The following is a 26,815-nucleotide window of genomic DNA, read 5'->3' on the forward strand; positions in this document are numbered from 1 at the left end:
GTCGCGCATTGGAAAGCAGCAGCGGCAAACGCACAGTCGCCACTCACGATATCAGTTCAGAGAGGCTCCAGACAACCCGCCGTGCTACATTCTGCGACGCAACTCGAGATGGCCCCGCTGGCGCTGCTAGGCCTAGCGCCTACGCCGCTTCGGTCACAGCATCCGCACTCACGAGTCACGGCTCTCTCGCCGTCTTCTGATTGTTGGCGCCGCCTGCTGTTGATTGCATCTAAACCGAAACCAAAACTTGCTGCTTCGTTCGGGAACTAAGCGAAACAGATATGAGTACACAGTTCCACTGTCGCGTTCTTTTGAACTGCAGTATCAATTCGACCTCGCTCCGTCTCAGTTGCCGTAGGCTGTTTTTTTTTTTCTACACCGTTCTAAAAATTCTGGATGACGATAACCACTCCGTTAGAGACGGCTGATGAAGGATTGCGGACCTCGTTAGCACGCCGTCAGTTCTAGCTGGTGTTGCTTTGGTGTTCATGATATCATGTGCTCCGTTTTACCGGTGTTGTCGTCTGGCGTTGTGTAGTTTTGAAGCGGACGAACACCGATAAGCTTCCTATCTCGTGTTATTCGTGTTTAGTGTGTAAACAACTTCTGCGCGGATCTGTAATTATAATCGTCGTACTCCTGTGGCACATGCACACGCATAGCAAAATGGTAAATGCTGTACTATTATTTTGAAGCACTCATTTAGACGGCGACGACTATTCATAGGTGAGGGCAGAGAAAGTATTCGAGTCGCGTAGGGATTGGCAAGCGGCTTGGTTCCTGCAAAAAGGTTCTGGAAGGAAATGTATGTTCGACTTACACACGCGTACATGCAACGAGGAAGTCGTCGCACTCAGCACTTTTCTCTCCTCCTTTTGTGCCTCAAGGTTACTGTAGTGCCACCTTTTGACAATTTGAGGTTTATTATCGATCCGTGAATAGCGGGCAAGAACTTGGTAGCCAGCTACAAAACACCGCGGCTTTCATGGCGCACATCGGCGAAGGCATGCACGGCAGGTGCCGCTTTTCACATACGGGTGTGCTTGACTACTCAAAAGAGACGACACACATAACATACGAACAGCATGCTTCTAAGCGTATATAGTAATGCAGGGGTCCATCAATTCCTCTTTCCTCAACAAGCGGAAAACGGGCGCCACGAGCAAGACCGCGTTCCCGATGATCACTCTGCTCGCGTACCATGTTGATGGCTTCCCAAAAGAGAACACGGAAAATGCATTTTATTTCGCTAAGCTAAAAGAAAAAACTTTTCGAGCGACCGCTGTCTACCCTGTGCATGTAAGCACCTCAGCAGCTCGCAGCAGACGACGCGGGGCGTGTATGCCCTGGCCACGTCAGCGATGAGAGGTTGCCAGACCAGCAAGCAGTTCGCAGGAGAAACGAAAAAAAAAACGTTTTAAAAATATGTACAGCAAAAAACCTTGTAAAAATTCGGGTAATTGTAATTTAACCTTTTGGGAATTAAAGGCCACAAGCAGGGTATGCGCGAAAATAGGCTGTCATGGCTCCTTTAAAATAAGTTTTAAAGGATTTATCACCTGTTTATACAAAGATAACCGTACAAGGTGTCGTTATCTCTACATTGTAAGCACTCATTCGAAAGGTAACTCAGCACACAAGGGGTGCATGGTATACAGAGAGTAGGGACATGGTTTCTTGACACTCACAAAGTGAACAAGAGAAGGAAAAACCTCAGGGTGCTTGGCAACATTTTGACGAGAGGACTTGTTTTCGTCTGGGGTCAACATATCCAGAGGAAACAGAATATCTCTAATACACGGTTGTGCACCCTTATTGCAATCACGCGAGCGCATGGCTGTGCCTTTGGAGGGCCACAGCGTCCGACATTGCCGCGCATCGGAGCGAAGTGACAGATGACACGGAGCACCACATCCAAGTCCATCTCATGCGCCATTTTGCAGTGATGAGTGGCTTCGTCACATGCACTGGTGTTCTAAAGAGTGCGGCCATGCACTCGCACGTTTGCTCTAAAAGTGGCCAGCTCTGTATATTGCGGCACTGGCGTACTTATTTATAAAGGTCTTGCACAGGGCTAGAGGTTTTCACAGTAGTTCATATTGCTGACTTGTCGTTTCACCCTAACCCTCCACCCCAACCCGTCATTTCCCCCTCAATCCCCCTTCTCCCTACTTTCCTTTTCTCTTTATTTCATTGGTATCCCCCGCCCCCCCCCCCCCCCACTTATTTTTGCCTTTTCTCCGAACCGGCGCTCATTTTCTCTTTATAATTAAAATATTTTCAACTTTGCACTTAAAAACTGCATGCATTATTTCTACAAAGCGAAAAAAGAAGCTCCTACATAGTGCCAAAGAAAAGAATGCGTAATAGAATCGCTTATGTGGTATTTATCGGCAACTGCAATTAGCAGGGCTATATAAATTGCAATCAGGAATTGCAGAAAGTCTGAAATAAACGCAATTCAATTGAGACCTAGTCTGGGATCTGAGTAGAATAGCCGCCATTACTTTATCAACAAAATGATACTGTACCAATCATACCTGAAGCAGAACAGGTTTACTCCTTGCAAGTTCCGCACTATACCCAATACCAAGGTAGTGCTAAATGTAGCGTGAATATCTTAACCAACTGTGAGCATCTGATGTAAATTAGGACATGTTTGATGGTACTATTGTTTCAATTCTTTAGGGACTATAGATGCCACACTGGTGCTTGCGTACTTTCTTTTTTCAAATGATGCGTTAGACATTCGCATGTGGGGAGTACTCTGTGGTATTCGTGTAGAAACGATAAACACCTTATAATTGAATTTATTCTCACCGCCGTTTCGGTTTAATCTGCCGAACGATGGATGTGACGCATAATTGGTGTTGAGTACATATGGGGCATAGTAAATGGCCTCTATAATTCTTGACAGGAAAGTTTTTGTCATACCAGGTATTGTAAGAAAGTGGTTTAAATGTCGCACTGAATTAAAACTACGTATCAGCGATTATATTAGTTTTTCTATTCGATCACCTCACAAAAACATAAACTTGTTGTCCCAGCCGTCTTTCGGTCTACGAAACCGGAACAGCATAAGTGGAGAAATCCAATTATACGTTATTAAGCGGCTCTAGGCAAATACCACCCAGTAATCTGCGTATTCGTATGTCTAAAACATTGACAGAAGCAAGTGCACAATAAATTTAGGGGTCTATAGTCCTTTAAGCAGCCTGTGATAAGACATCAGGTCTTCATTCAAATTTCATTTGCCATGCTGTGATATCTTATCAGTAGAGCGATTTTTGCAATACCAGACAGTTCATGCTTCTTGCTCATTCCATTCACCTGAACTGTATCTTGTGCAGTGACCTTTTCTGGCCATTGCCTGTGCACAAAGGTCAAGACATCAGTCATGAACAAAGATGGGTGTTAAAAAGTGATTGAGAACAGAACGAAAAATCAGAAAAAACACGTCTTTTTTTCTCACAAAGCTACAAAATTTCTTTAGCGTCGAGCTGAATGCTCGAAATATCATCATGAATAGTTTGATATGCGGCCACAGAGAAATTCACCGTATTTTTTATTTTTCATTTCAAAAGAACAGGCAATTACAGTCAATTCTGCTTAAATACGCCTAGGCTAAAATGTTTAATTCAATATCTTCACTGTAAAGAAGCTCCATATGCTGTTGTGCAATTTTGACAGAAAGCATGATAACTACGTGGATAAGATAAAGAAGTTTGTGGGGAACTGTTGGCCACAGCTGGCGCAGGACAAGATTAATGGAGAGGTATGGGAGATGCGTTTGTGCTGCAGTGGATGCAGCCAGGCTACTGCTGATGAAGACAGTGTATTGTTGGCCGCTGGCGCCCCGAGTGAAAAGAGCCATGACTAAGTGGCTTGCAAATGCCGTCAGAGGATTTACTGGACAAAAAAGAGGAATTTATAGACTAAATGACCCTTATGTTTATTACGAGTGAATACACTTGAGAGGTGATTGCAGCTGTGGACGCAGGTGTTCATCGAAGTTTTGAGTCTAATGCCCCTCGCGCCACGCTTGGCTCGCAGGCCATGGCACGCGGAGCCGGACAAAAAAGAGCAAGTTGGGCTAAGCCATCGCAGCGCGAGCAGCACAAATAAACAGTTCCAAACTGAACGCTGTCGGAGCTGGTTCTTCCTCGCCTTAGCTCCGACATATTTTGGCGGCCCGGCTTCGAACACAAAACTCCAATCCTCTACAAAGATTCCGCTGGCTCTTCCAACCTGCCTACCGGCGGTGACATGACCCAGAACGCTCAGCCACTCGGCCACGCCGCCGCTCTCAGGCAACTTCGTGCTCCCCGGAATCCCAACCATCCGACACGCAGCCAGCCACCTCGCCTTCGGCTGTCTGCTGCTACCACCGTATTTTCGGCAGCTCTGCACGCAAGTTCACACACCCGTGCTCCTGGTCGGGAAACGCTGCGACCGGCCACTGATGGCGGCAAGTTGTGCTGGTGAACGGACATGCTGCCTCTTTTACGCCTCGGACAAGATTACTGGCACTCGTTTTCTGACCGACACGGGAGCACAAGTCAGCGTCATAGCAGCCTCTTGTCAGATCGCCGTCGCAACGAACTGAACTCCCCACTCCAAGCGATCAACAACTCCCCCGTTCGCACGTACAGCCAACGGTCCCTGACGCTTAACCTCGGATTGAGCCGCACGTTTCGATGGATCTTCATTATCGCTGCCGTCTCGCAAGCTGTTCTCGGTGCAGACTTCCTCAGTTTCTCCTATCTAGCTATCGACACGCAAGCTCAGCACTCACCTCTTCGTCAACGGTGTACTCTCCACCACTGCGGTGGTTGGGCTTCGCGCTCTCGTCCCTGTTTCGCCGTATGCGAAAGTTGTGGCTGATTTCCTCAACCTCCCAAAGCCGCATACCGGAGAGTCACCGGTGAAGCACTCGATAAATCACCACATTGTGACTTCGGGACCTCCGGTGTTTGCTCGCCCTCGCCGTTTGTCGGGAGAACGCCTTGCTATCGCTCGCCGTGAGTTCCAACGCATGCTGGAACCCGGCATACTACGCCTTTCCTCCAGCATCTGGGCATCGCCACTTCACATGGGGGCAAAGAAAGATCCCGGTGACTGGAGACCATGTGACGATTACCGCTTCCACTTTACCGCTCACACTCAATGCTCACAATTTAGCACACCGCTATCCACTTCCTCACATGCAGGACTTCACATCAAATCTGGATGGGTGCACGATCTTCTCTAGAATTGACTTAGTGAAGGCTTATCATCAAATTCCAGTGGAGCCCGCTCATATTCCGAAGACGGTCATTACCAAACCGTTCGGCCTCTTTCAGTATTTGCGCATGTTTTTTGGCTTGCGCAACGCCACACAGACTTTTCAGCGAGCTATCAATGAGGTTTCGCGAGGCCTCGACTTCGCGTTCGCTTACATCGATGATTTCCTCGTAGCAAGTTCATCCGGTTCTGAGCATGAATATCATCTGCGCGCCCTCTTCCACCGACTGGATTAATATGGGCTCGTCATCAACCCGACAGCAAAGTCAAAACCATTCAAGGTTTTCCCGCCCCCACGTCACTCAAAAACCTCAGAGGATTCTTCTCTTACAAAAATGCATGTTGACTTTGTGTTGAAATTCCAGCAACCCGTGTCAACACACACTGTTGAAATTGTGTTGAAGAGGTGGAGAGTTTTGGGTGATTCAGTGTTGACAGCATGTTGAGCACATGTTGAAAATTGGCACACGAGTTTCTGTTGTGCATGTGTTGAATTAATTCAACACTAACTGCTGTTGATTTTCTGTTGAAGTGATGTTGAAAAGCTAAAAGTTGATTATCTGTAGAATTTCTACCAATAAACAACAAAAAATGTGTACGATCATAAGTTAGCCAGCAGCTAACTTGGCACGCGGCCAGCCAAAGAATGAGGCGCGATGAGCAACGGCAGAGATATGATTTAATGGCAGTTAGGCACGAGCACCATTCCACTGCCAGCCTCGTCGTCTTTGTAACACTATCTGGGGCCATGAGCGATCGTCCCGGATCATTGAAGAGTACAAAATGATGATGAGCTTGAGGGGTGAAAGTAGTGACACAATGAATAAGCTGGGCGAATGATTCCTGGTCCAGAAAACTTCCAGGCCGCAGTACAGTGCATACTGTTCAGCGATCACTACCACCTTGTGCCTTTCTAGCTATCGGCAGCCAGGACCTACAGTCAGAGCTGGTGGCAGGCAGGTACACCTCCCCAATGCAATGCTTCATCTCCTACTATGCACCATAGAAATCAACTTGTCCTTCTAAATTTACTACCACCTGGCAGATAAGCACAAGCTTGCCTGACTCATCCCCATTTCCATGAGTTTTGTACAGCCTAAAGCTGTAGTATGTGCGTCATGTTAATTTAGCTGCGTCATATCACAATTCACCTCCAGACAGGCTAGTGCACTTTCTAGGTGATGAAGCCAGTGTGCACCTTGGATAAAGTGGGCATGCATTAGTAATTTTTTCGTGCACAGCTGGTTTGAACTATTTTGGATGAAGCAACCATTTTACTGCATCACACTCATTCAACTCGTAAATCTTTCAAGAAGTAATATTTCAGATATCTGCTTAGCTTAGAGACGAGTAGTTCTGTCAGCTGTAAATTATGAGCATATTCTGCGCGTTGTTACTGACCAACAACAAATATAGTTGGATATTCATTTTTTTAACAGAAGACAGGAAATAATAGTTGAACTCATTTCAGTTTATTATTTTAGTTCGCGTGCAAGGAGTGCTGCCAGGCTGTTTTTTTAAATACGCAACATTGACTCTAGGAAAATGGTCACACGTGTACCCTGCAAAGATATAAAACAAATCACAATTACAGTGTGCTACATATCAACTGAAACACAAAGTCAATATTATTTGTGTGCACTGCCCTTGATCACCTCATCATACTGGTATGGTATATAGGGTTTACCATCCCAGAACAACACAAGGCTATAAGGGGCGCCGCAGTGGAAGGCTCCAGATTTGGACCACATGGCGTTCTGTGCACTGAAATATGGCCGCCGAGTGCATAACCACTGAGCCACTGCACTGGGGCATGCATGAAATTACATGTGCCGTCAAGAATGAGTCAATATGCCGGTCACTGCTTGCATGATATTAACTGAAACTATTGCCACAACTAGCTGCCTCAACTCGGTGAACATTACCATACTATGCTTACTTTCTCCTTGTACATGAAACAGAAGAGAGTACACTAAAGCATCGGGTTACACACAGAATGTGCAGTTCAATACTGTCCGTCTTGAACAGTTTCAGCAATATTAATTGTTCAGGAACAGTAAAAGCAAATTCGACATCCACAACCACTGAGAAACAGTAACTGCAAAAAAATAAACTACAATGTTGGGCAGGCTGGGTTATACTAAGATAGAAGCTAAGTACACAATTCAAGCAATTAAACTGCACAAGCAGATAAAACTACCTTCCTAAAGAACCACTGCCAGGCTACTTGTGCATTAATTACAGTTGTGTATAGAACATTCAATTTTATAGCTCTGATTTCCATGGCACTCCACAAAGAAAGCATGTCAGCACAGATGTTTTACTCTGCTTCAAACAAAACAGTCTGCTAAAGAGTCCTATTATTCATGCAGTAGCTTGTTTTGGCCTATGGTAACCTTCATAGTCGTAAGGCAGATCTCGCATACCTCACCCAAATGAATGTGCCCATGCTTGCTTCAGCTATTTGCACCAGAAATGAGTCATGAGGACTGAGCTTACAGAACGCTACATTTCATGAACGCACAGTTTATCTTGTGCCTCCTTAGCAAGTAATAAAGTGCAGTAACCGACGAGTAATTCGGAGTTCGATGAGGCACTGCCAGTTACCCCATAGAAGCGCATACATATTCGCGACGGATATTTTGGACTTTTAAAGTCCGAAAGTTTGATTTTTCAGACAAATTTCAGTCGCCTGCGGGCCAAAATCTGCCATCTTATTGGCTTTTTGTTGGCGCAAAAGGCGCCATCTTGGATTGAGGTAGATTTACTCTGCAGTTGGATTGGCTTGAAATACTTTTGGCACCTCATTTTTGCCAGTAGAGGTCCCTGCGATCTCTGACACTTCGAGGTGGCAGTCGGATAATCATCGCCGTCAACTTGCTTTTGTTGCCAAAACTGTCGGGGGCAGTTATCGCTTGTCTCATACGTTAAAAATTAAAAACTGGTTGTTGGGGGAAGGAAGTGGCGCAATATCTGTCTCACACCTCGGTGGACACCTGAACCGTGCAATAAGAGAAGGGATAAAGAAGGGACTAAGAGAACAATGAGGTGCCATATTGGAGGGCTCCGGAGTAATTTCGACTACCTGGCGATCTTTAACGTGCACTGACATCGCACAGTACAGGGGCGCCTGTGCATTTCGCCTCCATTGAAATGCGGCCGCTGCGGTCGGGTACGAACCCGGGGAATCCGGATTAGTAGCCGAGCTCCCTAACCACTGAGCCACCACAGCGGGTCTCATACAGTCATTCGCCGTTTCGTCACTTGGATTTCTCCGACCGTGTCGACAGAGTGACGCTCCGTCTTCATAAAGTTACATCCAGTCGCCATTTTGTGATTGCTTTGAACGAAAAGTGCCTCGTCTTTGAGTGTGTTTGACAAGCGGTGTGGTGCACACTTGGGTTGTGGATAACATGGCCCCGCCAGGTCCGTCAAGGAAGCGCGGGAAGTATTAAGCTAAACGCCGTGACCTTGCTCTCTAGCGTAGACAGTGAAAGCACAACTTTGGCTCATATCGTCGGCAGCAAGAGAAATTTTCCGCTTAACTTCTCTTTCGCTGCGAAACACTGCCACCGAGTCGCACTCATGACTCCAAAACAAAGCAGGGAAATAGTGCAAACTGGGGTGCAGTACATGAAAGAGTGCCCGACACTAGGCTCAACAACACTGGCTGAAGAAAACGTGGCCAATGGCGGGGGGAAGAATAAACAGACTATGAATGTGGATTCCGCTACACGTTTCGTTGGCCCCTCGTCGACTTGACAAGCGTTGACGAAAATGAGAATGGCAGACTACACGTGGAAGGCCGCCATCGCGCACTGCTGTGAAGCTGACCCCCCCAAAAGAAAAAAATTAGCAAGTAACTCGCACCCTCACTTATTAAAGGCGTTTTTTCAAATTTCGGTGCAGGTTATACGCGAGCAAATGCGGCACGTGCCAGCGCTTTCTCATGGTGCAGCGTCTGTTTTTAAGGTATCCATTGGGTGACTGATAAAATATGTCAGCCTATTTGCCCACACACTTCTGCCAGCCACGCAAACATCCCCACTCATGTGGTCCCTCCACCTTCGCAAAGGACTGCACATGCCAGGTTTGGTGTTTTCAGCATACCATGTGGGCTAAGATATCTGCCAGCACACATTTCTGGTAGAAATAATATAATAAACAACCATGAGAAATGTGAGCACAAGGCAGTTTGCGGTCTGTGGACCTTGTAGTCTTCACCTATGGAAAAGTTTATGTAGACATAGAAAAGGGGGGTGCCAAGTGCCATAATATGGCACAAAAGCACAGTGCTGTCACCATGGGCGCAACCAATGCACACACACTTGCAAGTGCTGTCGTGCTGTGGAATGTTATGTTAATCTGGCGCTAGAAAAATTAGCCTTCTAGGCTGAAGCCATGACAGTACAGCCCATAAAAAAAGTGCACCAAATTTCTGAGCAGCGAGGCAGTGGAGTGTTGGAAGGGACTGCTCTGAAGTCTTGCAAGCAGCCGGGTCTCTCTCATAACTTAAAGCTCAAACTTAACTAAATGGCCTATACTTTTCCTTCTTCAATGCTTTGCTATATTTTGGCCCTTAATTTTTAAGCAAGCAAGCAGAGAAGAGATGGAACACTCACCTAACACAGCAGACAGCCGAACAGGTTCTAGGGCCTCCTTCACAGGAAGGCCCGTTTGAACATTATTTTTCATCCCATAGAGGGACTTTCCCCTCAACTCCTCCTCCGTAAACGCATTCCGAAGGAGCGCCCGGGCGAATTTCCCAGGGCTGCTTTGACACTGCCGCTCCGACATTTGAAGAATGGTGCGGTCAGCAAGTACACCACTCCCAATGTCAACCTGCAAATGCACAGCAATCAAAGATAAAGGCAAGCAAGCGAATTCAGCTGTTTCAATGGAAATGCTAGATTGCCCATTATCCTCTGTGCAGCTGGGAGGTCAGCAGTTGTTTAATGCGAGGACATTACTTAACTGTACTGCAACTGCAAAACTTTTTCGAAAGAGATCCTGCATTAATGGGTTCAATGCAAATTGTAGTGCTGTAATAGCCTAGCGACTAGATGAAGTGCCTGCAAGGAAAGCATGGGCTCTTTCACGTTACCTGAGCATATTTCACTGTATGACCATCTACTTCAGGGGTTCTCAAATTGGATCTATGGTACACCGAGGTATGATGAAGGGCTTTTTGGGGTTTCCTGAGCATCTATTTACATGCACGCCTCTACAATAACCTTTTCAATTGCCAATTTTTTTAGGACTGATCACACTGCAACTGTTTAGTGCACAGCCAGTCATAACTGAATTTGGTCATTTCTTCGATACGTGTTTCATAACCTGTTCGTGCTCAGCACTTCGCGGCAAAGATTTAAGGAATTTATGGTTGTAGACGGCTCAGTTGGTATACTAAGGCACCAATGCGTGTCTGATTTAGCATTTCGTCTCCATGCCTTGAGGAAGCAACAAGGATGATTGCACGTGGCTGGCTAAGCGAAAAACATGCATATGCTGCCGATCACCCGCAGTGCCCTCTTTCTGGCGATTCTCCCTTTCACTGTCCGGTGGGGCGACGGTCTGCAGACATGCAGATATACATTTTAGGACATGCCTCTAATGTGCTCCTGCATGAATTCAAGAAGCCGTGACAACTTCTCTATCGAATGCCAGAGGAAATTTCAAACGCAGAAGAGTACCTCACTTGTATATTTAAGAGTATGTGCAACGATCATATTTTAGCTCACAAACCTTTGCACATGGCACAACAGGCTGATCTGGCTCCTTTTGGACTCCAGCATTCTTTCCAGCCGTTTCACCATTTTGGCTGGCACTGCAATGGACAGGGAAAGAAAATTGTTAGCATTCTATTAAAACAGGAAGAATGTGAGCACACCACTCAAAGCCCAGGCAGCAACCCGCAAGTAAGTAGTCTATTTTCCAGTTGTAAACAAAACACACCTATAAACATCTACCATTATAAAAAAGTATAGAATTAGTTAAAAGGGCCCTGAAATGAATTCGATGAGCTTATTCTAGTGCAACATATCTGCAGAGGTGGTCTTTGTAACTATTCAATTCATATTTGAAAGCTGTGCATGAACCCTATAATTTGAAATAATTTTTAAATCTCTGCTCGCAGTACCTCGCAATCGATTAAGGAGACACACCTCATCGTGCGTCCTCCACCCCAATGACATCAGTGGGCAGAGGCGGTGAGGCGTGTCTCCGTAACCGGTTGGAAGCTACTGCGAGCAGATTTTTTAAAAATGATTTCCAAATGATAGTGTCCATGCAGAGCTTCCAAATATGACTCGAATGCCCACAAAGACCACCTCTACAAATCTGGTCCACTAGAATGAGCCCTTCAAAATGATATCCGGGGCCATTTAAAACAAAAACACCGGTTTCTGGGCATGTTAAGGGTAGCCAATGCCTGTTTCGCAGAGCAGGCTTCGTACATTTTCCTTTCCAAAATACACAAATATTCAAGAGGCATTCCTATCGCTGGCCTATATTTTAAATTTACATGAATAAATATACTGCCACAAGGTTTCGTTTCCTCCTTCAAAAAGCGCAAGGGGCCTAGCATCTAAGCTGTAGCAGCCGCATAGATTCTAGGAAAGTTTATTATCATTAGTAGTGAATATTGCTCGGCAATGTGTGGAACCAAAGGTTTATAGCTACTTAGAATAAAGCTGGAATTCAACCTAGTTCATGTACAAAATGATGAGCCATCTCAGTGGAGTGTACTGTATCAAGGCTCTCTCAAAGATTTTCCAGAAACTGGGTGTTAGGTTGAACACTATCTGTCATCTATACAACTGGCTGACAAACACATTTTTTAAAAATGAAGAAACATCTACAAGTGCAAAGCCTATCCACAAGCTATCAACTAAAGAACTTTTTGCAAACATTTGCACACAGTTCATATGATGGGCCTTGCTCGAGTCCATGAGATGCCCTAGAGTATTTTGCGCATAAATAAAATCTCAAATTGCAAGATATGTCCGAGATGTCGCTCTGCTTAAAAACAAACACAAACGTCTTACATTAAAAATGAATATTGCATTGTTAACCAGACTGATTAAAACACTCATGTCTGAATTGAACACCAAGAAAAAGATTGTTATGACTTGTGCTTACCAGCAAGGAGAAGGAAAGGGAAAGACATGGAAGGTTAATCAGAACAAACCATTTTGCTGTGCTGCACTGTGAGAAAGGAGTGTCGGGGCAATGGTGAAGCAGAAAAAGAAGCAAGAGGAAAATGAAATCAGTAAACAATGTCAGCAAAGACATAAGTTTGAAAACTCAAGCAGGCAAATATTTTCGTTAAGCAATAGATATGGCAATACTAACAATGCCCAACGGTGCGTGCTTATAAAGAGACCATCTTGATCTGAAAGTGTCGACAGTTAAAGGCAAAGAATAAACAGTGCTGTAGAAGAGGAAACATTACACCCGCTGAGCACGAACACATACAAATGTATGCTTCGGGCATAGAACAGTTGTATCTGTGAAGTGGTGATCAAGAACCAGCAGACTGCACACAGTTAGGCTAAGTATTCAGACATGTATGACGTAATGCCTCCAAGCACAAAACGCACGCATCCTAATGATTTATTGCAAGAACAGGTTTCATGCCAAAACTAAAATTTCAAGTGCAAGGAATGTGAAGCCATCCCAGAATTCTCACTAGCTATTTTCTCAGCTGCTTCCAGCTGCCTCTTCAAACTTTGATTTTCATTTTTCAGGCAGGAAATCTCATCCTGCTGCTCCTTAAGCTGCTGTGCAGCTGATCTACAGCATGGGTGTTCCTGGTGAAGTGGCATGATAATTATTGAAATGTAAAGTATTTTAAAAATTGAAGCATATCCTTGTGCAGTTTCAACCACTTCTGGCTGTAGTAGACATGCCAGATGTCTTCAGCATTAAAAAAAAAAAGGTTTGGTTTTTGTAATGATTGCAATAGTTTACTGCATGACCACTTAAAACTGAATAGCACTCACTTCAGCTGTTCTAATGTCCACATGATATCTGCTACTAGCAAGGGCTACACATTTCTAACATAATGAAACATCCAGCACGGAAAAGTATGAGTATTTCAGATTGCATTTCATTACTGAGGTAGAAAAACTGAATCCACAGGAAAAAAACAACCACTATCAAGAACACAGGCGAATATGAACAATCTGCTTACGTGTGCACTTGTCACAAATAAACAAGCACCATGTTCAAAAAAACTACCTTTCTAGTTTAGAAGCCACTTTACTGCTGTTGCATATTCTCATCAAGTACCACATGCATTAAATGAAAAACACTAACTTCAACCAAGACACCAATGGATTAACATAATGCACCATCCGTTAGTTCATAATATGAACAGCCACAAGTAACAAGCGCTTCAGGTTTGCCCCTGATTTGGTTTGAGAAGGAAAGAGGAGCACACACTGTGCAATTTGTAGGCAACGGCATGCTTTGGCAGTGGGAAACCTAAAGTTCAGCCATGTTTGTGCACACATATGGAACCACCCCTTGACTCCACCAAAACAAAAGGCAAATATACCAACCAAAATGTAAAGACTATTTCAGCCATTTGACTGGCACTCTTAGAGGCTGTGACCCCTGGCAGCACCCATTACCAGTTAATAGAATGGCAGCAAATAACTTGCGAGTCCATGCTTAGTGACAGTTTTCTTGTTGATTATTGAGCAATTCAGTCATATGTAATGTGAAACTAAAAAAGAACAAATTGATTTGGTTTACTTTGGAGGTACTGCGTACGCAGCCCTTATTTTTCCATCAAATGGGAGTTTAAGGATGAAGCGAAAACCTGCTAGTGGTTTTATGCCATTATACAATACAACTGCCATCTACTCTGCCAGGGTGGCTCGGTAGTTATGGTGCTCGGCTCCTAACCCTAAAGACTAGATATACCGTATGACCTCTCCCACTGCGATTCTACGCTGTTTGTCACCAGTGGCTCAGAGTGGCATTTACAAATGCCTATTCGGACCTCATCACAATGGCAGACTCCTGCACGTGAGAACTACGTGTTTGATGAGCGGATCGGGCACCTACTTAGCGACTGCCTACGGTTTGAGTGTCAGTGCACCCTCCCGACCACTTGGACCCTTGTCCTCCACCCCCATAAGCAAGGTTTGTAGTGCACTGCACCTAACATTAATATAAGAGGAAAGCAGTGAAGGCGGCTTTGAAATTTTTAAAGCTCTCACAGTTGAGTTTCTGGCTATAAACTATGCATCTACTACAGTCAGATACAGCTCAAGGAAGAAGTGGCAAAATGCCCCAAAGGAGGACCTTCATCCATTGGCATCAACCGATCTTTATGCTATTATGGTTAATCCATGGCTAATTGCAGTCAATCAACCTCTAGCTCTCAATCCCCAGCAGCCGCAAAGCAACTAGCCAAGGCGGCACTCTAAACAACAATGCAGTGGAGAGTCCTAACAATCGCTCGATCCAGACAGGCTGCCATTGGAAACTAAACCTGGCATCATGTAACGCAAAAACCTTAAGAGTGAGGCTAGCCTGGCAGTGTTAGAAGAATTTCCAGGTATTGGATGTCTAGGGTTTAGTGATGTTAGGAGGGCAGATGAAGCATATGAAATGTTAACGGGTGACACCGTACTATGTTTCTGATTAATGTCAAGGCGAGAGCTAGATTTGACATCCCTGGAAACAAAAAGGAATTCTGCAGCCTTAATGAGATGTTGGCAACTATTGTAATTGAGCTTAGCGAGAAGGTTGTACCGCCATCAGCATGCTTAACATGAACGCTCGGCAGCATGGCTTGGGCTGATGTCAGCGCTGCGACGCGTCACAAGGTCGCGTCACAATTTTGGAACGACTGTCAAGTCATGAATGACGCCACATGGAGGTCAGCCAGTGGCAGGTTTGTATAGAGGAGCGACATGTATACGATTGTCTGAAGTGGCAGTGCTCGACTTGCTGTACTATAAGGACGCTTGATGACATCACCCTTTTCACTTGCTATCTGTGATTTTCGATACCACCTGCGAGTACACATACAACCCATAAGCTTTTAGTGCAAAAGCACTGTTTTGCTCACTAACATCAACGAGGAATTTTGTGATCATTGGATCTTGTGCAGTTTCCTAGCAATAGCGATGATACATTAGGTAAGTTAAAAAAAAATCAAGATAACATCCACCACTGGGAGTCGAACCCGCTGCGAGGTGAACTGATCAGATTTGCAGGCCGCTGCGCGAGAGCACTAGGCTATCACCGCAGCCAAACACGCCTCGTGTTAAACTGCAGAACACAGTTATGTCGTGAATTGCACATCTGCAGTGCAAATAGGCTTATAGGGGTTTAACGTCCCAAAGCAACTCAGGCTATGAGAGACGCCGTAGTGAAGGGCTCCGGAAATTTCGACCACCTGGGGTTCTTTAACGTGCACTGACATCGCACAGTACACGGGCCTCTAGAATTTCGCCTCCACCGAAATTTGACCGCCGCGGTCGAGATCGAACCCGCGTCTTTCAGGCCGGCAGCCGAGCGCCATAACCACCAAGCCACCGCGGCGGCTGTTGCAGTGCAAACAGATCAGACAAGCTTAACAGGAGTGTAATATTGTCCCCAGATGTGTCGACGGCCCAGCAAAGCAAAATCATGACCTCTACTCAGTTTTACTGCGTTTAAGAGACTATGGGACTATGCAATGAATAATAAGTCACTTGTAAATGTTTTCAACGCTTAGAAATGATGCTAAGAAGCATTCACACCAAGTATGAGTCTTCGAAATTGAACAGACAATTTATTATGAATTTTTAAAAACTGTTTTTTTTTTAAACTTGCGGCTGACTGGTGTCCTCGTAGTGACCGATTTTTAAACTTATATCGTGAAAAAAGACGTCACTGTACCCATGACGTCGCCAGGCCACCACATGCTCTCATTCGCTGGAGCCACGGCAGCCATGAAGTCACAGGCACACTTCCGGTAGCCGTGAAAATCGTCTGCTCGTGCCACCGCACGACTCTCTCGGGCATGCGCGAGCCAGGGCATTGCCTTCGCGCATATGGTTTCAATTTTCTTCTGCCGCCTCCTTCTGTATGGAGTTCCGGAGCCACTCGCAGTGGCTCGCCGAGTCGCTACTGTCGTCACTGGCGTTCAGTCGGTATGGCGTGAACTTATAGGGCTCGATGCCCATCGCGGCCGTAAGAGCGAGCAGTCGCACCTTGAGGTTCCTGTCTATTACTGCTAACTACAACAGACGACAAGCAAAGAAACCCGACGCGCGCCGCAATCACGCCGCCGACGCTGCTACTGGGGTGCTAGGAGCGACAACCGGAAGTTGCAAAAGGAACGTCAGCGGATGACGTATTCATGGGCGGGGCCCAGTCCCAGAGCTGTTTTTTTTATTTTTGTCTGGTGCCCCGCGTGTACGAGTTGAGGGGGGAGAGGAGGAGCGTAATTTTAAATCGTCTATATCTTCGGTGTTATTGATGCTAGCTTAAAAATTCTTGCATTGGGGTGACGAGTGATGAAATGCCTATCTCTCGTCTGCTTTATGTAATCTCAATTAATTTATTGCATAGCCCCTTGAAAACCCTACAAATTTTATTGCCATATGCCCTGAAATTATTTATTTTCCTGCTGTCTTGCAGGCTAGAAAATGGCAGGCTTTGCACAATGTTTGCTAGGCTAGGGGAATCACACCCTTTACAGAAAATTGAAAATTGATTTCTTGGGGAAGGAAATGGCCCAGTGTCTGTCTCACATATCAGCAGACACCTGAACAGTACACCTGAACCCTGCCATAAGGGAAGGGATAAAGGAGGGACTAAAAGAAGAAAGGAAGAAACAGGTACCGTATTGAGGCCTTTAGTCCATTGCAGGTTTTTGTTCAATAATATGATACTTATACAAGTGGTAATGCTAGGGTTGAGGTCCATCATATTTTGCACTTTCTACATGCTGAATGGAAAGAATGGTACCCAAATATTAAGGAACCGCGCGAAGTGCGAAAAGGAAACTGCGGATAACCTAGAACATCGCGGAAACGACACTGCAGATTTGGAAACTCCAGACGAGACGTCATTGATGAGTGTTGCCCTGTACAGCAGTCTGTGTTGAAAGGGACACAGGACGAGCGCTCGTCCTGTGTCCCTCTCTTGTCCTCGTTTGTCTCATGCTAAGGCAACCTGGAAATCATGAATCACCAACTGGCCTAAAACTCCACTTTATTAAAAGCTTAGTTTGAATCGCATCGACGAGTCTTTCTATCTCAGGACATGTACGTGCAGTTCCTATGCCCCGACACTAGATCTCCAGAGCAGCATGGACTATGCAGGAAGCCGCCCTGCAAAGAACCCTTCGATGCACACTTTGAGGCCAAACTCGAAAGGCATGCAAGACATCGCACACCATGTTGCTTTGCTGAGATAAGCAAACCGCAACATTTTCCGGGTGCAGATCAGACTGCAGCCACGACCAAAAAGTGGCAAAACAAGTCTGTCAAGTGGCTGCTCTTCCCCCGCCGGTCAGACACAGGAGAAAGACAAGTCGACCAGTCAAATTGAGCTGAACTCCGGCTCTGGTTAGCTGCCGTAAACATACTGAGATATTATCTCAGCAACAGTGGCCAACGCTCAATGGAACTGGCGTCAGTCCAAGCCATGCTGTCAAGCATTCGTGTTAAGTGTGCCGACAGCAGTGTAGTGAATGAACTTATGGTCGTGAACACAAAAACCTATGGCAGATAGCTACAAACCCTAGTTGTGGCAATGCGCGGTGGCTACTTTTCACAATGTGGCAAAAAGGGTTCTGCTGCCTTGCCTGCTTCTGTCAAACGGAGAAACGCACCTCCCTTTCTACTGTTTTTTAAAGCAATCGCCGTGCATCACCACAAGTAGAGTTCGAGGCTGCTCGGCACGCACTTCAGTGCTCATGCTCATAAATTTCATGACTGCACAGGTTTACACAGCTATACATAGACATTATGAGGAGATGTTTGAAAGATTCTAAGGAGACATTGTTAACTATGCCTGGAACCCGACAGGGTCAGTTTAAGCGAAACAGGAGAGGCCTTTGTTTTGCAGTGGACGTAGCATAGTTAGTCTGATGATAATTTGATCAATGCACACCCCCACACACAAAAAGCCCTACCATCAGCAGCAAAATGCAGCATTGTAGATCATGCTATTACAAATGATTAGCAACTCATCGTCGTAGCAGCAAGCGCAGGGGCACCTATGCATCAGCTAGGTTTGGGCTGCTAAGCACATACAACGAGCTACCATCTGCGCCAATGCAATAATTGGCAACAGACCTTAACAAAGTCCTGAGCAGTTCGTTACTTTATAGCCCTTGCATGCAGTTGTGTGACCGTTCTTGTGGTCTCTACTTTTTCTCAGGCGTGTACAAACAGCCCAGGCCTGGATGTCCTCTAAAGTATTTGGTTTCCCGCCTTTCCGTCTTTTGCGGCAAAAATTTATATGTCACACTATTTAAATACCACACAGAGAAAATAAGCCATGGCCTAGGCAGTAAAGGGTTTACATATGCAACTTCTGCGTGCAGGTTGCGAATACACGCGGAACACATTTTTGTTTCCTTGCTCGTCAAGAGGCACAGGAACAAAGTTATTAGTAAACCTGATACAGTAAATTGCCCCGCATTAAAAGCATGTTACAATAACAGCATCTGTGGTGAAATGCCCACAGTTAGCCTTGATATTGCGTTCGCCACCGCGCACGCACAAATATTCAAACGGCCCCCCTTGAACTGAAATCGCTTTGAAATGAACGACAGTGCAAAGAACACACGTAACAGCATCATTGATACGCACATTGCACGTGGCCATCCCGGCTGACGGTTGGCTGTCCTTCCTCCGCCTGTCCACGCATTCTGGCGCTTCCGCGGCAAGTTTCGCCCTTTTTTTTTTTCTAGTGAGGCTTGTTTACCTGACAGAAACAATGCAAATGAACTCCACTACCTGAAAAGGCGTAAAATTGACTAAACACGCAAAAGAAATACAAGTACTCACCTAGGTACAGCAATTCAACTTTCGCCGGCTGCTCGCCCTCCTTCCAGAAAACGCTTACAACTGAGCCTTTCAATTTTTTATGGCGCCTTCTACAGTTAAAAGTCGGATGCCGATGGCAGGGTCCGCGAGGGATTTAATAGGATAAACATCCCACTTAGATTCCTCCACCCATTTTATCAAAATGTGGCTCATTGTCACGGACTGGGTAGAAACACGAGGCCTTCCTGTAGCACCTGCTGAACCGACTGGACCGCAAACAGGGCCTGGTGGCTTGGCTTGGATGGTTGGAATTACAGGTGCGGTATTTGGCTGCACTCATGCCTTTTGCCGCTAGGGAAGGGCACCTACGGTTGGTGTGGCGCTACAGTCAACCTGTTGGGCAAGATTGCATTTGCCATTACTTTACTTCAAGCACGCTTCATTACTCGATTTCAAAATAATAAGACAGGAAAAATGCACCGGTAGGCAGTGAGAGGAGAGTAATCATTTATCCTAGCACATGCACTTCAAACCGCGTTCGAAAATTGCATACGCGAATGCCAGTAGCGCCGTCATAAATAGCAGACGATGACAACAACATCCGAGGGCCCATGCGAGCGCCCTTCCTTTGTTACTGGTAGAAGCGACCGACGATCCTTTGAAAGCTTCTTGGAAAGCACGGGTGACCATAACACGGAAGATATATATAGCTTCATGTCCTATATAATCTCCAGTTAACCTGGTACTGTGCCTGCTACCACCATGCCTCCGAAAAGGCAGTACAGTAAATACTTATGGGACTCGTCGGCCGAAGTTCCGCATCGTTCAATGTGCAGGTTCAAGCAGCGGGAGTTACTTGGCGCGCCATCAGCTTCTCGAGCTGATAGTGACTCGGATGAATCGGGTGATGAAAGCTCCTATGCAAGTAATGAACAGAACACAGCCGGCGTTACAGATTCCAGCTCTGGTGCTTGTGCTGGGGAGACTGCGCACAGCCGCTCACGTTCTTGTGAATCTTATGAAGGCGCTTTTCCCGAAGATGTCTCATCGGACGAAGTTGACGACGTCTCGTCCGAAGAAAGCGAACCTGAACCGCATGAACCCGAAAGTCACGAGGCCTCACCGGATGAGCGGACTGGTGAATTGGTTAACAGCCCTTGCCATTTGTTTCTGCATGTGTGGTGAACTGCTGAATTCAGGGAACACGCGATCGCGTGGCCTCCGAGTTTCGCGAAGCGCTGCCGCGAAAGCTGGCGAGAAAAGACTTCATGATAAGAAGCATGCGCCGTTAGTACGCTTGGTTGCTTTTTCCGGGCATGCGCCTGGTGCTGCTTTCGCCGTCAGTCGGTTGTAGAGTTTCACGAAGCGTGGAGGCTACGCAGTCGTGTGTATTCTTTAGCCGCCGTGGTGGCTCAATGGTTGTGACGCTCGGCTCCTGACCCGAGATACGCGAGTTTGATCCCTGCCGCGGCGGTCGAATTTCGATGGAGGCGAAGTTCTAGAGGCCCGTGTACTGCGCGATGCAAGTGCACGTTAAAAAACCGCAGGTGGTCAAAATTTCCGGAGCCCTTCACTATGGCGTCCCTCATACCCAGAGTCATTTTGGGATGTTATACCCCCAAAGACTATAGACCAGATCATTTATTAGTAGACCGTACTGTACTGCAGTATGAAAAGGGATAATGGATTATATGTTGTTTGACAGGAGCTTATAGCAGAACCTTATAGTTAGGTTATTTTCAGTTTAAGTGCTGTTTCTTTTTAAGAGCCGCCATGCAATGTTGACAGGAAAATATAGTATTTTTCAATTTAAATGCTGTTCCTTGTTTAAGAGATGAAGAGCCCACAGAGTTCATATCCCTTTGTAAGAGAGCTTAACATGTGTTGCACTTGCTTCAAGTGTCAGCAAATGGACAACTGTGCACCTATGTACTGTCGGGAAGAAAATCTGCAGGACCAGCGAGTGACAACAGAAATGGAAAAATTATTATTGTCCGGTTGCTTGAGGCCGCACTTCTAGATGTTGAAGTCTGGCTTACATGCTCTTATATGCAGTATTTAAATGATGTGGCAGTCATAAGAGGCTCCTGTGTGACTAGATTGCTTGTTGCACATAAAGTTGCGTCTCGATAGTACCACATTTTTGCATGCTGAAAGCTACCAAACAAGAAAACATCACTTAGCATGTTTCTATCTGTCACTAATAGGCACCCTTCGTTATCTGCATTTACAAGTGCAGCTGCACCGTTCATCATATCCCATTAAGACGGAGAAAAAATTCAAAAGCTTTTGAGCCTCTTCCATCAGTAAGCTGCCTTACAATACTTTCTGACATAATTTGCAGTCCTAATGCAGGTGTTTTTTATGTCGAGAGGACTGCGGTATGGCTGCACAGCACACTTGACGAGCACACTTGAGGTCTCTTCACATAGTCATTGCCACAAATGTGTACCACTTTTTTTTCTACAAACTAGTAGTTGAAATGCTTGAAAGTGATGTCATTTAATTTCTAGTCATTCTGAGTTCAATTTTATCTTTTGCTCCCTAAGACGCATACAGTCTAGCAACGAGATGCATTGTAATGTCATGAAGACGATTGGTAATGCAGTAATGTACAGTTATAAGAGCATCTTCCACGCACAGCGTTTTTCATGAAACCTTGCTCGTTTGCTCAGAACGCGCTCTCTTTGCACTTCAAATGTTGGTTACTGTGTTTTCTTTTTTTAGGATGACTTGCTGTTTCCAGGAGCAAATATAACGCAAGCAGAAAGCTTGCTAATGGTGATGGCTCACAGTTTGCGACATGGCTGCTCCAAGGAGGCGACAGAGAGCCTAGTACGACTTATTGGTGCCCACATGCCCTCAAGGGTGACATACCCAGGATCGAAATATGCCTTATTTAGGCATTTTATTGCCTGTGAAAAGCAAAACAAAAAACACTTTTACTGTACTGCTTGCACTGAGTACATAGGTGAGGCGATAGAAGGAGAAGATATTTCATGTCCTAAATGTAATTTAGTGCACACACATGAGAGTCTTATCAAATCTTCTTCCTTTTTTCTTGTCATGGACCTCAAAAGGCAGCTCCGAGAGGTGCTAGAGTCTACAGTGGCTAAAAGAGAGGGAACCTCGGTTCAGTACGAAGTGGCAGACATTAAACAAAGCATTCATTATCATAAATTGCCTTTGTCTGCCGATGATGTCACACTCACCTTCAGCACTGATGGTGTGCCTCTCTTTGAGAGTTCAAATCTGAGTATGTGGCCACTGCTGGTAATGGTGAATGAACTGCCTTACAAGCACCGGAGAGAGAAGCTTCATTTGGCAGGCTTGTGGGTAGGGTCTGGAAAGCCAGTAATGAATGCATTTTTTATTCCATTTGTGAAGGCAATAAATGAGTTGTCTGCTGAGGGAGTCACGTGGCAGGACAGAGATGGAAATACACACTTGTCGAAGGCATTTCCTGGACCCTGTTCAGTGGACAGCGTCGCAAGGTGCGATGTAATGAATATGACCCAATTTAATGGGCAAATGGTTGTGCTTGGTGTGAGCACTCTGGCCAAGTTGTAGCCAAAGGTAATGGCTTTTGCCGTGTGTATCCACCAGCCACACCATTGCCCAAACCGATGACACAAGATTCTTTTGCTGAGCATGCCAGTAAGGCAAGGGTCAGTCAGCAGGCAAGCTGTGGCATTAAGGGCGCAAGTGTTTTGACAATGCTTGCATTTTTTACATTGGAGGAGGGTTTGCAGTTGACCATATGCACGCGGTGTGCTTAGGCTTCGTTCGAAGCACCTTGTTCATGTGGCTCAAATCACATCGCTGTCGGAAGTTCAGACTGCGCAAGCACCTTGGAAGATGCAAACAAGTTGCTACTAAGCCTGACTCCTATATGGGAGATATCGAGACTCCCAAGGTCACTATCACAGATCAAAGAATGGAAGGCATCAGAGTGGAAGAACTGGATGTTGTTCTATTCGCCTGTTGTGCTCAAGGACTTTGTTCCAGAAAAGCACTACAAGCACTGGTTAAGGTTTGTTGCCATGATGCACTATCTGCTTGGTCCGTCAGTACACATAGAAGAACTTCTCCGAATTCAGAAAGAAATGGTAAATATTCTTATGGATTATGAAACCTTATACGGCACAGAGTATATGACATATAACTCCCATCTCCTGCTTCACCTCGTGGAAAGTGTGAAAAACTGGGGGCCATTGTGGGGTTATTCCCTTTTTCCTTTTGAGGCAATGAACGGGACACTATGTAGATTTGTGAAAGGAACCCGATACCCTCATTTCCAAATTGTTCAGAAGTTCTGTATTCTGCAGGCACTTTCAACACTATGGTCAGCACACTCACTAAACCGAAAAGGGCGCCACATTCTAGAATCCGACTTCAGATGTCTGATGAAAGGGTATACTTTGAGAAAGAACTTCACTAAAGTGGGGTGCGTTCTGCTTTTGGGCAAAGGTGAACGTGTGGAGGGTGGTACAGTGTTCCGAAAAATGGTGCTTGGGCCTTTCAAATTCAGCACTGCAGGCCTCGACAAATCTCGCAGAAGAAATTTCTATGTATTCACGTACGGGCTTTTTGGTTCAGGTGTCCAGCGATATATGAGACAGATACTGCGCCATTTCCTTTCCCAAAAAACCAATTATTATTATTATTTGGTCGCATTGTCAAAATCCTTTTACCTTGCAGTCATTCTTCAAGCAGAAGTGATCATGTTGATGTGCATGTTGATGTCCTGAGTGTAAAGCAAGCAGTGTTCAGTAATGTCCCCCTGGATAAGAATTTGCAGTTTGTGAAGACAAAGTGTACATCACAAAGTTGCATCGTTGACGCAGTCTTTAAAAAAGTGCATATGTCTGAATGACACAGAATCTCTCTACTTGTGTAGTGAATGAAAATGAAATGCTAGAGTCTGTATGAGTCCATATGTACCTTTTGTTCTGTCATAAGTAGCAGCTGTTGTAGAGGTGCCACACCACTGACACCTCTCCTTGATAGACATAAAACCTTGTCCATTATCTTGATGCCGAAATTTTCATATGTTTGAGAGCCTTGGTGAAGGGGCCCACAGTATTAGTTGGCTACCAGGCATGTCACGTCAAGTCACAGTTTGCAATGTATGTAATAAGCACTGCCCATATTATGTGATAGCATAAGGATCCCATTGATGCGTCTTATTGGCGGTGTTGTGTTGCTGTCACACTCAGTGAGACGGCAGTTTCTGGAGAAAAGACTGTGGGCCCCCATATGTTGCACCAGTGCAGGACTGACCGTGTTAAAATTTGTGTGACATCTAGCACAGAACTGCTAATCATAGCTTGCACCAGCCATCGGTCGGCCGTCGAACTGTCAACCAACACATGCAAGGACATCTGTAGTACGGGTGTCCATGGGGAATTGCTATGCTATCATTTTGTCACATGTAATTAGCAATTATGTATCCCCTTTGGGGGTAATTTTCATATGAAAACCTGTGAGACCATTGGTTGTGGCACAAGCTGCTCTGTTTTCGAAACATTTAGGACGTTAAATTCATTCTTCAAGGCTGCTGCTTTCTCTTCACGTGATGCAGATAGTGGTTCATGCACTTCTTCAGGATCTTTCCAACTTTGCTTCACTATGCGATAGCCATTATATTCCTTTTACTTTGAATGTGCATACTTGTTTACCAGCCTCACTGGGTGCCCAGTACCAAAGTGCTGTCTGTCTGACGCGATGCCTGTTGTTGGAGCCTATCATCTCCATTTGTAGATGAGTCAACTTCTTCAAAGTTGCGATCATCATCACTACAGTCCGGTCAGTCCATATTCATCAAGTCGCCTGAGCGGTCCTTCGCTAGAGCACTGTGCACGTTGACGCTTGGGTCATGTGCAGTAAACAGTAAAAGAACACGGGCGTTTTGCTCCAGCTGCCATGATGTGCACGTGCATTGAGGCTGGTTTATGGCAAAATTCATATTGTTCAAGATATTGCCAGCCGTTTACGTGGGTGTCACGCACCTGGCTGCAGTTTGTTGTTGACCTGGCCTGCACTTGACCATTCTTTTTTTGAACAGCCAGTGCCAAGTTGCATTTCAACTACCAGAAGTTGCACTGCACGCTTATAGCTCTGCTGAAGAAATGTAAGGAACTGGTGCAGCGAGTGTACTTGAATGAAACAGACCTAGTGTTAGCAGAATGTGAAATATACATGTGGAAATTGCCATTTAAATGCTGCCCTAAGAGTGTAAATATACTGGGAGCACTTGGCAGAAAAGTGTCATGTGAGCATTTCTTACAAATGTGAGGTATAAATATAAGGGAAAGGGGGAGGGGGTTACACATTGTGCATGCACTTTTATTTTGCAATTGTTCTGCTGTGCTTGTAAATAGCTCATTGATATTGCCTGTACAGTTGTGTAAATAGTGACTAAAGGCGTAGTGTTGTAAAGACGTTATGTGTTGAAGTAAGTCTGGCCTTGAATGTTGTTGAGAAAGGTGTTCAGATCTGAATATTGCATTTGAAAAATTAGCTTGTGTGCAATAAACTGCTCGCTTTTCAACCTTGTACTTTGGTACCATTTTTTGTCGGAATGCCATCTTCACTCTGCTGAACTGAATTCCTGCCTCTAAATATCAATACAAAGGCACAACACTGCTGCACATTACAATCATTCTTGTGTTCTGCCTACTCTGCAGCAATATTGTTATTAATGACTATTGTGTAAAGCATGCATAAATTACTACAGTGTGATGAAACAAAAGAATAATGTAACAAGTACTCTTTAAAGCAGGCCCTACAGCCAATAGTGTCGACCAATTGTTATGACATCACGATATTAATCCCCTTGCATGGTTTAGCATGACATATCACAGGCAAATGGCAGATGCACAGGCATTAATCCTGGATAAACCAGGACATCATGACGATCGGTAGGGGCCATGCCTCGTATGAAGGGCATTTGCTGCTTTGATCATGAGTTTTATCCGTCTATAGCTACTGATAACACCGCAGTATTATTCAAAAAACCAGCTTCTGCTTTTCATAGTCCTTACCTTGTCATTTTGAGAAAGCAGAAGTATAGGAATGTTACAGGCAATGAATAAGCATTTCGTACATTTCAGTTTTTATGTCATTTTCTATCATATCTCTTAGAGCATTTGATGAATGCCATCTTGTCGATCCACTGCAATTGCTCGTAAGGCAAGTGTGGTTGGGTTTAAGATAACTTTACCAAAACAAGAAAGAGCGGCATTACCTGCCAGCATGCAGACACTGTGCATGCTTTCAAGTGGTTCTTGTGAAGTTCATTAGTGCTAATGATGTGGGAGATTTTTCTTTTACTCAACGCATTTTGGAGGTGCCAGGTTGGATCCCTAGTGCCCCCGGTTACCCACCGGTTTTTAATGGGTACAAGATTTCACCTGCCTTGGTCCTTGGGTCTTCTAAGGTGTGATGCTTGAGAAAAGGGTCTCGGACCAAATAGTCGCCTTGATGGATCAGAGATAAATTCCGCCGTCAATAAACAACCCTAA

This window comes from Amblyomma americanum, chromosome 6 (assembly GCF_052857255.1).
Source record: "Amblyomma americanum isolate KBUSLIRL-KWMA chromosome 6, ASM5285725v1, whole genome shotgun sequence".
NCBI classification, from domain to species: Eukaryota; Metazoa; Arthropoda; class Arachnida; order Ixodida; family Ixodidae; genus Amblyomma; species Amblyomma americanum.